Consider the following 9,573-nt stretch of genomic DNA (forward strand, 5'->3'; position numbering starts at 1 on the left):
AAAAATATCAAAAAACAGTGAAACGAAATGTAGAAATGACTTTAATGTTCTTTTCTGGGTTTAAGAGATCGGCTGCTTAAAAGAAAAGATTTCTCTCCATCCCTCCCCCTCTCCGTCCCCGCCCGGCGGTGGCATTTCGGGGGGGTCCCTCCGCTTCCTCCCGTAACTGCGCCGTCCCCACGACCCCCCCCGGCCCCGGGGAGGGCACACAGCCCTGCGGCCCCCGGGATCCCCCCAGCTTTACGGCGTCCTATCGCCGCTGCTCCGGCGGGGCGATGGATGCCGGTGGATTTCTGCTCCCCCGGGATAATAACCCCGAAAGCTTCGGTTTTTTCTCCCTCAAAAGACTCAATCTCGCCCCCGGAGGAACCCCCCCGCCGTGTAGCACAGTCCCGGGGCCGCTCGATCCCACGGAACCGTTCCTCCCGTCTTACCAAGGTGTGTTTCTCCCTTATTTCTCGGATTTCCCCGATATTCTCAATTTAAGGTTTATTTGATGCTTTTCTTTTTTCTTCTCCCTTCTTCCCCCCACAAAGTTGCCCCAAGCCCCGCTCGCTGATTTCACACCCGTTATCGTTCCGATGACATTTTGCCGAAAACGCCATCATTTCACCAAAACGAACCGAGAATTCCTCTGTCCCAAAGCCGCTCCTGGTGCGGGGGAGAAGGGGGGATGTGAGCTGCAGCCTGGCCTCACCGCGCCCCGCGGGGTCCTCTGGCAACGGGGGGACACTGGGGGGAACTGGGGGGGCACTGAGCCCCTGCCTGAGCCCCTGGGTCCTCCTGAGCCCTCAGAGCTCTCAGAGCTCCGGAGCTGGGGGGTTGGGTTTGGAAGGAGGGCAGCAGGCGGGGAGCTCACATTGTCTCTTATTGTAGCTGCAGGAGCATGCACATCAGGTCAGGAAAATTCCTGCTTTTCCCGTCCTCTTTCCTTGGAGGGGTTGGGGGGGTGGGGGGGGAGGGTTATCTGAAAGCCCTCCGCTGTTATTTCAGCCTGGATTGGCTGCATTCGTTTTTCTCGTGTTCCTGGAGGTAGCACTGTTAGCCCTAAATCAGGGCAGCGGCTGCGGTGCTTGCATTCAGCCCTAATCCTGCTGCCAGAGCCCTGAAACCCCCAAAATGCAGCTCGTGTGTGAGAGCCATGCATCTGCTGGGTCTCTGCAGCCACCACCACCATCTCCCCCTACTGCCACGTTCCAGGGGAAGCTCACCCACCTCTGTGAGGGGGAAATGTGGGCTTCTTGACTCGTTTATGGCTCAGAGAAAGGAAAATTCCAAGTAGACACTGAACAGAAAGCACCTCCTACACCTTCCCTGTGCACATTTATGGATGTCCTGCTTCCAACAGCCTTCAGGTCTCCCCCGCAATGGTTACAGCCAAATTAATGAGGAGATTTGGTGGGTTCGAAGCATGGAACCTCCTGTCCAAACACAGCTTCCTTAGGGATGTCCTCAGAGGACATCTCTGCCACAACCCAGGTGTGTGCCCAACCCCAGGGGGGCCATCATTAAATGGTCTCTGAGCCCCCAGAGGGTTGTGCCCCATACACAACTCCCTGCCTCGCTGCTCTTTGCGCGTTGGTTTTCAAGCTCCCATCACCAGAGCCGTGTTGTTGCACACCAGAGGCGATGCTTTTCTCACCCTGCACATTTCTACAAGAGGTTTCCAGTGCGGGAAGCTCATGCAAGGACTGCTGAAGCTGCCTCACACCATCCCCAGTGGGTCTCTGCCTTTGGCCGTGCCGTACGGAGTCCGAGAGCTCTGCCCACCGCCTGCAGCCTCGTGTGTGCTGAGGGGAGCGGATGCTTGGAGCCCGAGAAAGAGCTGAATCAAGTTTTCCATTCGTTCTGGGCGTGCTGGCTCACCTAATAGCATTCCCAAGGCCAAGCTGCCTGGGGAGCGCTCCGCATACCTGCCTGGGCCGTGGCTTGGCGTGGGAGCCCTGCATGGGCTGAGTGGTCCCAAAGGCTGCCGTGCTGCAGAGGCTCCTATTGCATGAAGTCCACAAAGCCCCAATGCCTCAGACTGTGCTGTTCGTTCGAGATTAAATATCTTCCAATAAAAAGCTGTGGTCAGTTTAACTCCGCACCGCATACTTCTCTTTATCTGTGGCCTGGAAAGAGGCAAAGTATGCAAAGTCCCATTTAAATTAATGGGATGCTTCAGTACTGATTTTAATGGGATTTTGTATAATAAAAATAACACTTAGAAACGCCCTAACATTTTGCTGCAAACCTGCAACAAAAGTCACTGGGACTGGGATAATAAAGTGCAGGCTTTATTTGGAACCGCTGAAGGTTTCGTCATTAACTTCAATGGCACCATTTCAGGCCTTATTATTTTAGTTTACCAGTGTGTAAGTAAAAATTACTTTACCAATTAAAAAGGATCTGTGACAAGTTTTCTGATCCAGTCTGGCGACTGGATAGGTGGACATTTGGTTTGGTGTTATCCAACCAGCCAAGCAGCTCAGGCTCAAAAAGTACACAGGGACAGAGAATAAATAAAAATAAGAGCTGCACATTCTTTTGGCTAAACGAGTTTGCCCATCAAGCAATGTGAAGTTGTTACTTGCAAGAAATACCTCCGATTCCTTCTTTTAATCTATCCGAGCGAACAGCTTTCTGCTCACCCCCATAGAAAACAGTAAAAGCCTCCTTCAAAGTGAAATATGTTTTAATTAACAGAGCTGCAGAGTAAAATCCACGCAGCTCTCCTCCGCTGCAGCCCGCCGTTGTGCAGCTCCCATTAACAAGCTGCAGGCTTCGCGCTGCGCCAAACTGATTAACAGGAGGGCTGCGGGCAGATTTTCTATCAAAAATGCCCCAGCAGCAGCCAACCCGTGCTTCTTTGTTGCTGTTGTTGTTACAGGAAAGAATCATTTGTTTATCCCCCAGCTCTGATTTATCTAATGAAGAAAGCATAGGCACGGTTTTAAGAAAAGAACGCGCCAACGAATGAAAATAGGAAATTAAAATTAAAAAGGGAAAAAAAAAAAAAAAAGGGAAAGGGGTAGGGGGGAAGGAAAAAAACGTAAATAGAAAGAACATCCGCACTTGGATTTTTTCCTTCTTCACCCAGGCGATTTCTTGCAAGAAGGCAACAAACACCGCCTGGACTCGGCGAGAGGCGAACCCATTTGCTCCCAGCTCTTCCCAGGAGGTCGGCGGAGCGGAGCAGACGCGCTGTGCCCACGGGCGAACCACACCGATGTAAATGAGCCGCCCGGCAGCAGCTCCTCCCGACACCTCTGCAGGCGCAGCAGCGGCACCGCAGCACGGCAAGCAGCGCCCGACCCGCGCTCCTCATTCGGGTCCCGCATGGCAGCTTCAGGGCTTCCAAAAAATCGCTGTGTTAATATCCAAGATACAAAAATCTGCCTTAGTGAGAGCGGGGACAAAGTAGCTGCCGTCCCACAGGAGCACCAAGTAATTTATTTTACAGGCTTCAAAGTGATACATGCCCGGGTATAGGAGATTAGCAGTGGGATTTTCAAAAGCCCTATGTGAGTGAGGAGCAGATTTAAAAAAATGATTCAGTGAATCAGTCCTGGTGTGAGATTTTCCTAGAAGTGAGTTAGGCACCTGGGATTTAGACACTAAGAGTGAGACATTTAGAGGGATTTAGATGTCTGAAGATACAGCTGAGCGCACAGTGGGATCTTTATAAGCACCCAGTGCCGTGTGAATCTGAGGTGCCGTGCTGGTTGGGTAACTGTGGGAACCCAAAACTCTCCAATGCTTCCCACGAGCATCCAGCATCCCATCAGCATCCAGCCTGGGGGCTGTGGGCAGCGTTGGCCTCACAGAGGCTAGCAGGGCTGTCACATCCCCATGTCCCTGCCCATGCCACCTGCTTGCTGCTCGACACAGAGGTGCTGCACAGACAGCAATACCGATGGATTCCTGTGCTCGGGTCGGGTGCAGCATCCCCTGGGAAGCAGGAAAATGAGAAAGGAATGCCAGTGTCAGGGAGGGTGTGCAGGTTGGAGGAAACCCTGCAGCCCTTTGTGGCAGGGAAGCAGGCTCACACCTCTCCCCGCACCCCGCAGCACTTTGCTGGGTCGGATCCTGACCTCTGAAAGCTCAGCTTCACACCTGGCCCAGCTCACAGCCTCCACTGTGTCCCTGGTTGGCAGAGTGACTGTAGACGTGGTCCCAAAGCGTGCTTTGGAGGAGAAGTGAAGGCAGCCCTTGCTGACTTAGCAAGTTTCCTTCCCTGGCTCACCCTTCCAGGCCCCTCTGAGCTGCCTTTTCTCCCCAGTAGCTGTCCATCCCGTGCACCAACCCACACCTCTCCATGGGGTAGACACCAAATCTGTCCCCTCCATCTGAACACCTGGTCACATTTGAAAAAACAAGCAGAAACTGCTGCTCTATGGCCCCATCTGCTCTTCTGATCCAAACCCTGTGTGCTCACCTGTGGGACAGTTCCCCCCTTCCTCCTCACCTGCCCTCCCCCGGCTTCCCCGTGCCCATCTGTCCATGTGATGTGGCCACCTGGAGCCATGCTCATAGCTTTCTTTCTAACAGTTCTGTATCAACTAAAGGCATATATTGCTCCCTGCTCCTCTAAGGCACGGGGTTACATTTAAGCTGGGGTAGGACTGAGGCATTCAGAGGGGTCAGGGTTTGTTTGGAGTTGGGGCTGAGGTTGGTTTAGAGTTAGGGATGGGATTAGTTCTGTATTGAGGGTTATGTCTGGGCTCGGGCTGAGCTAAGGGGAGATGTGTTAAGTTTAGGATAGGACTGTGGTCAGTATTAGGGTCAGTGGTAGCTCTTGGCTTGTGCTAGGGTTAGGGTGAGGTTTTCAGGTGAGGTTAGGTTGTGGGTTAATGCTGTGTTCACAGACTGCTAGGGGTTAGGATAAGGTTAGGTTTAGCCTTGTGATAGGACAAGATTTAAGGTTGGGGTTAGGTTTGTGTCAGCATTTAGAATTACTTAGTTTTAGAATTGGGTGAGTGGTCAGATCTCAGCATTCATCATGTAAGTTCTCTGTTTATTTCTTGTGCAAACAGCTCTTTCTCTCCCTTAGGAGTGCAGCCCATCTATTCCTCCCTCCCACACATCCACACATATAGGTGTTTATATTGGACTTTCAGAACTCTTAGCAATCCATTTGCCCCATGTATTCCCATTTACCTGACCTCTCTGCCTATCCTGCCTGCATTCCTGTCTCACACGTTCAGTCTATCTCACATCTACCAACCCTCATCCTCCCTTAGAACACTGATATATTCACCACTTCTGCTCTTGCCTGAGACATCAATGCAACTAATGCCATGATTAAGTGATCCTTTTTGCAGTCTGTTCTGTTACATACTCATTACAGTCATGTCTGTGACTACTTACCTATCTCATCCATCTCATGCAAATTCTAATTCATCTCTCTGGATTTCCATAGCACGCAGTAAATGATATATTTTTGTCTTCCTCCTTGTTCCATCCGTATTCATCTCTTTGCTCACCCATACCACCCTCCTGAGCTTCCTGGTACCTACTCATCTCTATGTGCACCCACCTACTCCACCATCCATCATCCTGTCCAGGATTTATTCCCTTATTTAACATCCCTCTAATTTGTACTCGATCATCAGCCTAATTTCACAACACTCCCAGCTCATGAATACTCCTCTGTCTCTTTCTGTACCCATACCCAGTCTGACCTGTTAACTCCCTAATTGTTCTAAGCTTGCTTTTTCAGCATAATCTCTTTACTTGTATGCATTTTATATGTAATCTATCTATTCCGTGCCTATTTTACCTGACTCTTCCTTAAGTTCTCCCTTGCTTTTTCCCATATCCACTTTTCTTTCACATCTGCACACTTTATCTTTCCTGTATGTATCTGCCCAATGCTTCCTTTGCTCACCAGTCTTCTGCATCTCCTTTTTTCCCTTTCTCTATCTACAAAGCTTCACAGGCAGTCTGACTGACCAGCTCCCCTCATACGGGAATTACTCATCTGTTACCCTATTAACTACTCATCTATTAACTCTGTTATTGCTCTTCTACTATCCGTCCACATTCCCCATAACTGATGCCCTATTCACCCTATCAGTCCACATTTTCTGCCTGTATTAGTCACACATTTATTCCATTATTCCAGCGACCTTTCCATCTCTTTTCCCAAACAACACGTGTTCTGTCTGCCATAAACCTGTCCATCTCAATCTAATCTCTTTCTCTTTTGGCCTTTAATTTATTAATCTGCCCTCTACACATTTATCTGATCAATCTTTCTAACTCGTGAAAGCTCAGTTAATAATCTCTTTACTCTTTACCCATCTACCCATCCTTCCATTCAATTTTTACACAGCTGACCCACCCTCAGACTGTTCTCAGTATTTAAAGGCGATCATCTTTTTGTCTGCAATTCAGATCCCACATTACATCTATTTGGGTCGCTGCTGCTCATGTCACTTATATTTAATTTAGCTGAGAACACCTCTACATCTCTTCACCTAAAGTATTTATTGATACACCTGTCAATTCGTGCCTCCATTTGTTCCACATCCCCTGCTAAGTCTTCTATTCCATCTCTCCTTATTATAGCTGTGTACACATAACACCTACCTATTTGTAAATGTTCATGTTCCTATATTTATTCTGTCCACATTGCTCCTACTTAGCCTAACATCCCAGCCACCCAGTAGTTACATTACCTACCCAGCCTAGCTTTGCCTCTTTCACACTTATCTACTTCACGCCTGTTGAAGAAGCTGATATGAGGTATACAGGCATCTATTTGCTCATTTTAACGTAGCAATCAGGATTAAGTATACTGCAACTCATCCCAAGCGTATTTATCTGTCTGGCTAACTTCTGCCTTGTTCTAAGCCATGCTAAGTTTAATCTATACTATGTAACTGATCATTCTTTCTCTCCGTTTTTCCCTCTCCAGTTCTCCCATACCGACCTCTACATTTTAACATATTTTTTATGGCAAATACAGATGCCTCTTCTGGCTGCGTGTTCAGCCCATAGTTGCTCGAAGCAGCCCGTCAGCCCTCTCTGACCTCACTTCACTATCTAACCACCCAGCTCCTATCCAGAATTCCCACCCACCCACATGGGACTCGCTTTAACATGACCCATCCTACATCTATTCCAGATATTCTGTTATCCGATGAGTCCACAGTCACCAGGCCAAGCCCATGGCTAGGCTGTGTGCTCCATGTCAAATACATTCATTTTCCTTCCATTATTACCCTGTTTGCATTAGTATGGAATTATCCACCCTCTGCATAGACCCTCTATGTGTCTATACAACTATACCTTTTATTGTAGTTCATCCATCCCCCACATATTATTCTGTATACCTTTACCCAATTATTCCCATATCGTTATCTAACTTGTCCATCAGTTTACATCATAAAATCCAGAAGCCAACCCAAGTGACCATTCAGCCCATGTGCCCAACATGCTCTCCCTCATTATACGAGAGGCAGTTCTGTTCAAAGTAACCTTTAGCAGTAATGCTCTTATCACTCTTGGTGACCCAGCCTTGCATCAGACCTATAGGTGCGGGGGGATGGAGAGCAAGGACAGGTATTATCAGAGTAAAACATCATGCAGCTCCATACGCCTCCAAGCAGAAATGCACCAGCTGCACGCAAGTAGAAATCTGCTCCTTGCACAGTGTGGGGGGTCAAGAATGCTACGCCAATAAGCTGGAGAAAAGTGGATGTTAGAAAAAGACAAAATAATCCTCTCTGTGAAATCCACATCTGTGGAATATGTGATTTCCATGACATGGGACTCACTTTGCCTGTTCTACGTGCTCACACGGTGTGGGAGCTGCATGGGTGTTCTGTAGGTACATCGTCTGTCATCGCATCCATCAGGATGAGAAAAAGGATGTCAAAGATTCCTGCGTCAGCTTTTCATTCTCTCCTTACAAATTCAATTTCCTAATTTCTACTCCAAATCTTCCCCTGACCACACAAACCTACACCTGTTCCAAGCGGAGTTCTGCCCTGCAAAATAGACACCACTGCCCCACCACCCCCTTCTGACCATCAATTCCTTCTTGCTAAGCCCTGGATCCTGACCTGGGTCCAAACAGGAGCCTCCCATGGTGAACCTTCGTGTCTGAGGGGGTGAAAACCTTTGAACCTCTGCGTTTGGAAGTGTTCAGACCCAGGAATTCGAGTTATCGGGATGCTGAGCCACACGATTTGGCTTTGAGTGCTTCGCTGTTACTTTATCTATTCTTAATTACCCTCCAAAATGCAAACTGCATCACTTTGTGCCAAAAAACTTTGGGATCAGGGAACCACCGGGTAGCAAAGAGAGACCAAAGCGGGCGGTGAAGCTCACCCAGGTGCTGCGGAGAGCCCGGCAATGTTTGCTGCGTCCTTGCAAGGCACACACGGGAGGCAGGAGTCGGGAAACTCTTAGGAAAGTGTCATAAATACCTCCCGATATTCCCTGAGATAGCAGAGCCCCAACAGGCACTGCTGGCCGCAATCACAGCCCGGGTAAGAAATTGTTTGTCTTGGTCTTTGTATCGGTAAATGCCCAACCCAAAGGCACTGATAAAAGCAGACACTAGGAAAAAAAAAATAGAAAAAACAATCCAGAGACAAGGTCTCCTCGGGCCCCCAATCAACAACAAAAAGGCAGCAACCAGACAGCCATTTAGTGAGCATCTCAAAGCTATCTCCCGTCTGCTGGAGGGGCTTTAAAGACATCAGATTTGTGTGTTTGGCTCAAGCCAAGCGAACTGGAGTCTAAAGCTTTTCCTTGAATTCAAGGCTGTGTTTACTGCAGTCAGGGCAAAGGAAGGAGGCAACCCCAAAGCCCTCCCTCCTCCTCTTCCCCCACCCTGCAAGCCCCAGGCTTGAAACTTGATTTAAAAAAAAAAATACAAGATTGAATTTCAGTTTGCAGGATTAGGGAGACGACTTTTAGGGGCTGCTTGTTGGAAAAAAAGCAAAGCAAAGCAGCTGGGAGGGATTAGGCTGAGCTGGCGTCTGCACTTTCAACTGATTCAATTTTGCTCCACAAGACATTGTATCTGAGCCTTTCTGGAGACTATTCAAAGCAAATCATTTTCATTTTACCATTTGGTAAGTGATCAGAGTCTATTTTTAGTGTCTTGGAAGCGTCGGGATTTTTCTCCTTTTCTTTCTCTCTTTCTTTCCACTTTTTTTTTTTGTCTCTCTCCCTTTTCTCCCACAATTGAATATCTGCATTTGGGGTATCAAGAACAGGCATGTTTAGAGGGAAGGCGTACCCCAGCCAGCAGCAGCTTCCATTTATCCAGAAAAAATGGCACCAGAGAAAGCTGGGGGCTGGCAGGTCTCTCGATCCACTGTCAGCCAACCCAGGCTCTGCACCAGTTGGGCTTTTCCAGGTGATTCCTTACAATCTCAGCAAATGGAGCCTATTGCACACAGGTCCTGCAGAGCAGAGGTGTGGGTCCCTGTGGGACGTGGGCTGAGAGCACTGAGGGTCCCCGCTGCCGTTTGTCCTGCTGATCCTCTCCCCCACAGTGGTTCATTTGCTGACCCCATAGCGCTTCGTACAGTCTGTGTTGCCTTTGCCATGTTTGTCCTTGGGAAAAAA

This window comes from Meleagris gallopavo, chromosome 15, assembly GCF_000146605.3.
Source record: "Meleagris gallopavo isolate NT-WF06-2002-E0010 breed Aviagen turkey brand Nicholas breeding stock chromosome 15, Turkey_5.1, whole genome shotgun sequence".
In the NCBI taxonomy this organism is placed as follows: domain Eukaryota; kingdom Metazoa; phylum Chordata; class Aves; order Galliformes; family Phasianidae; genus Meleagris; species Meleagris gallopavo.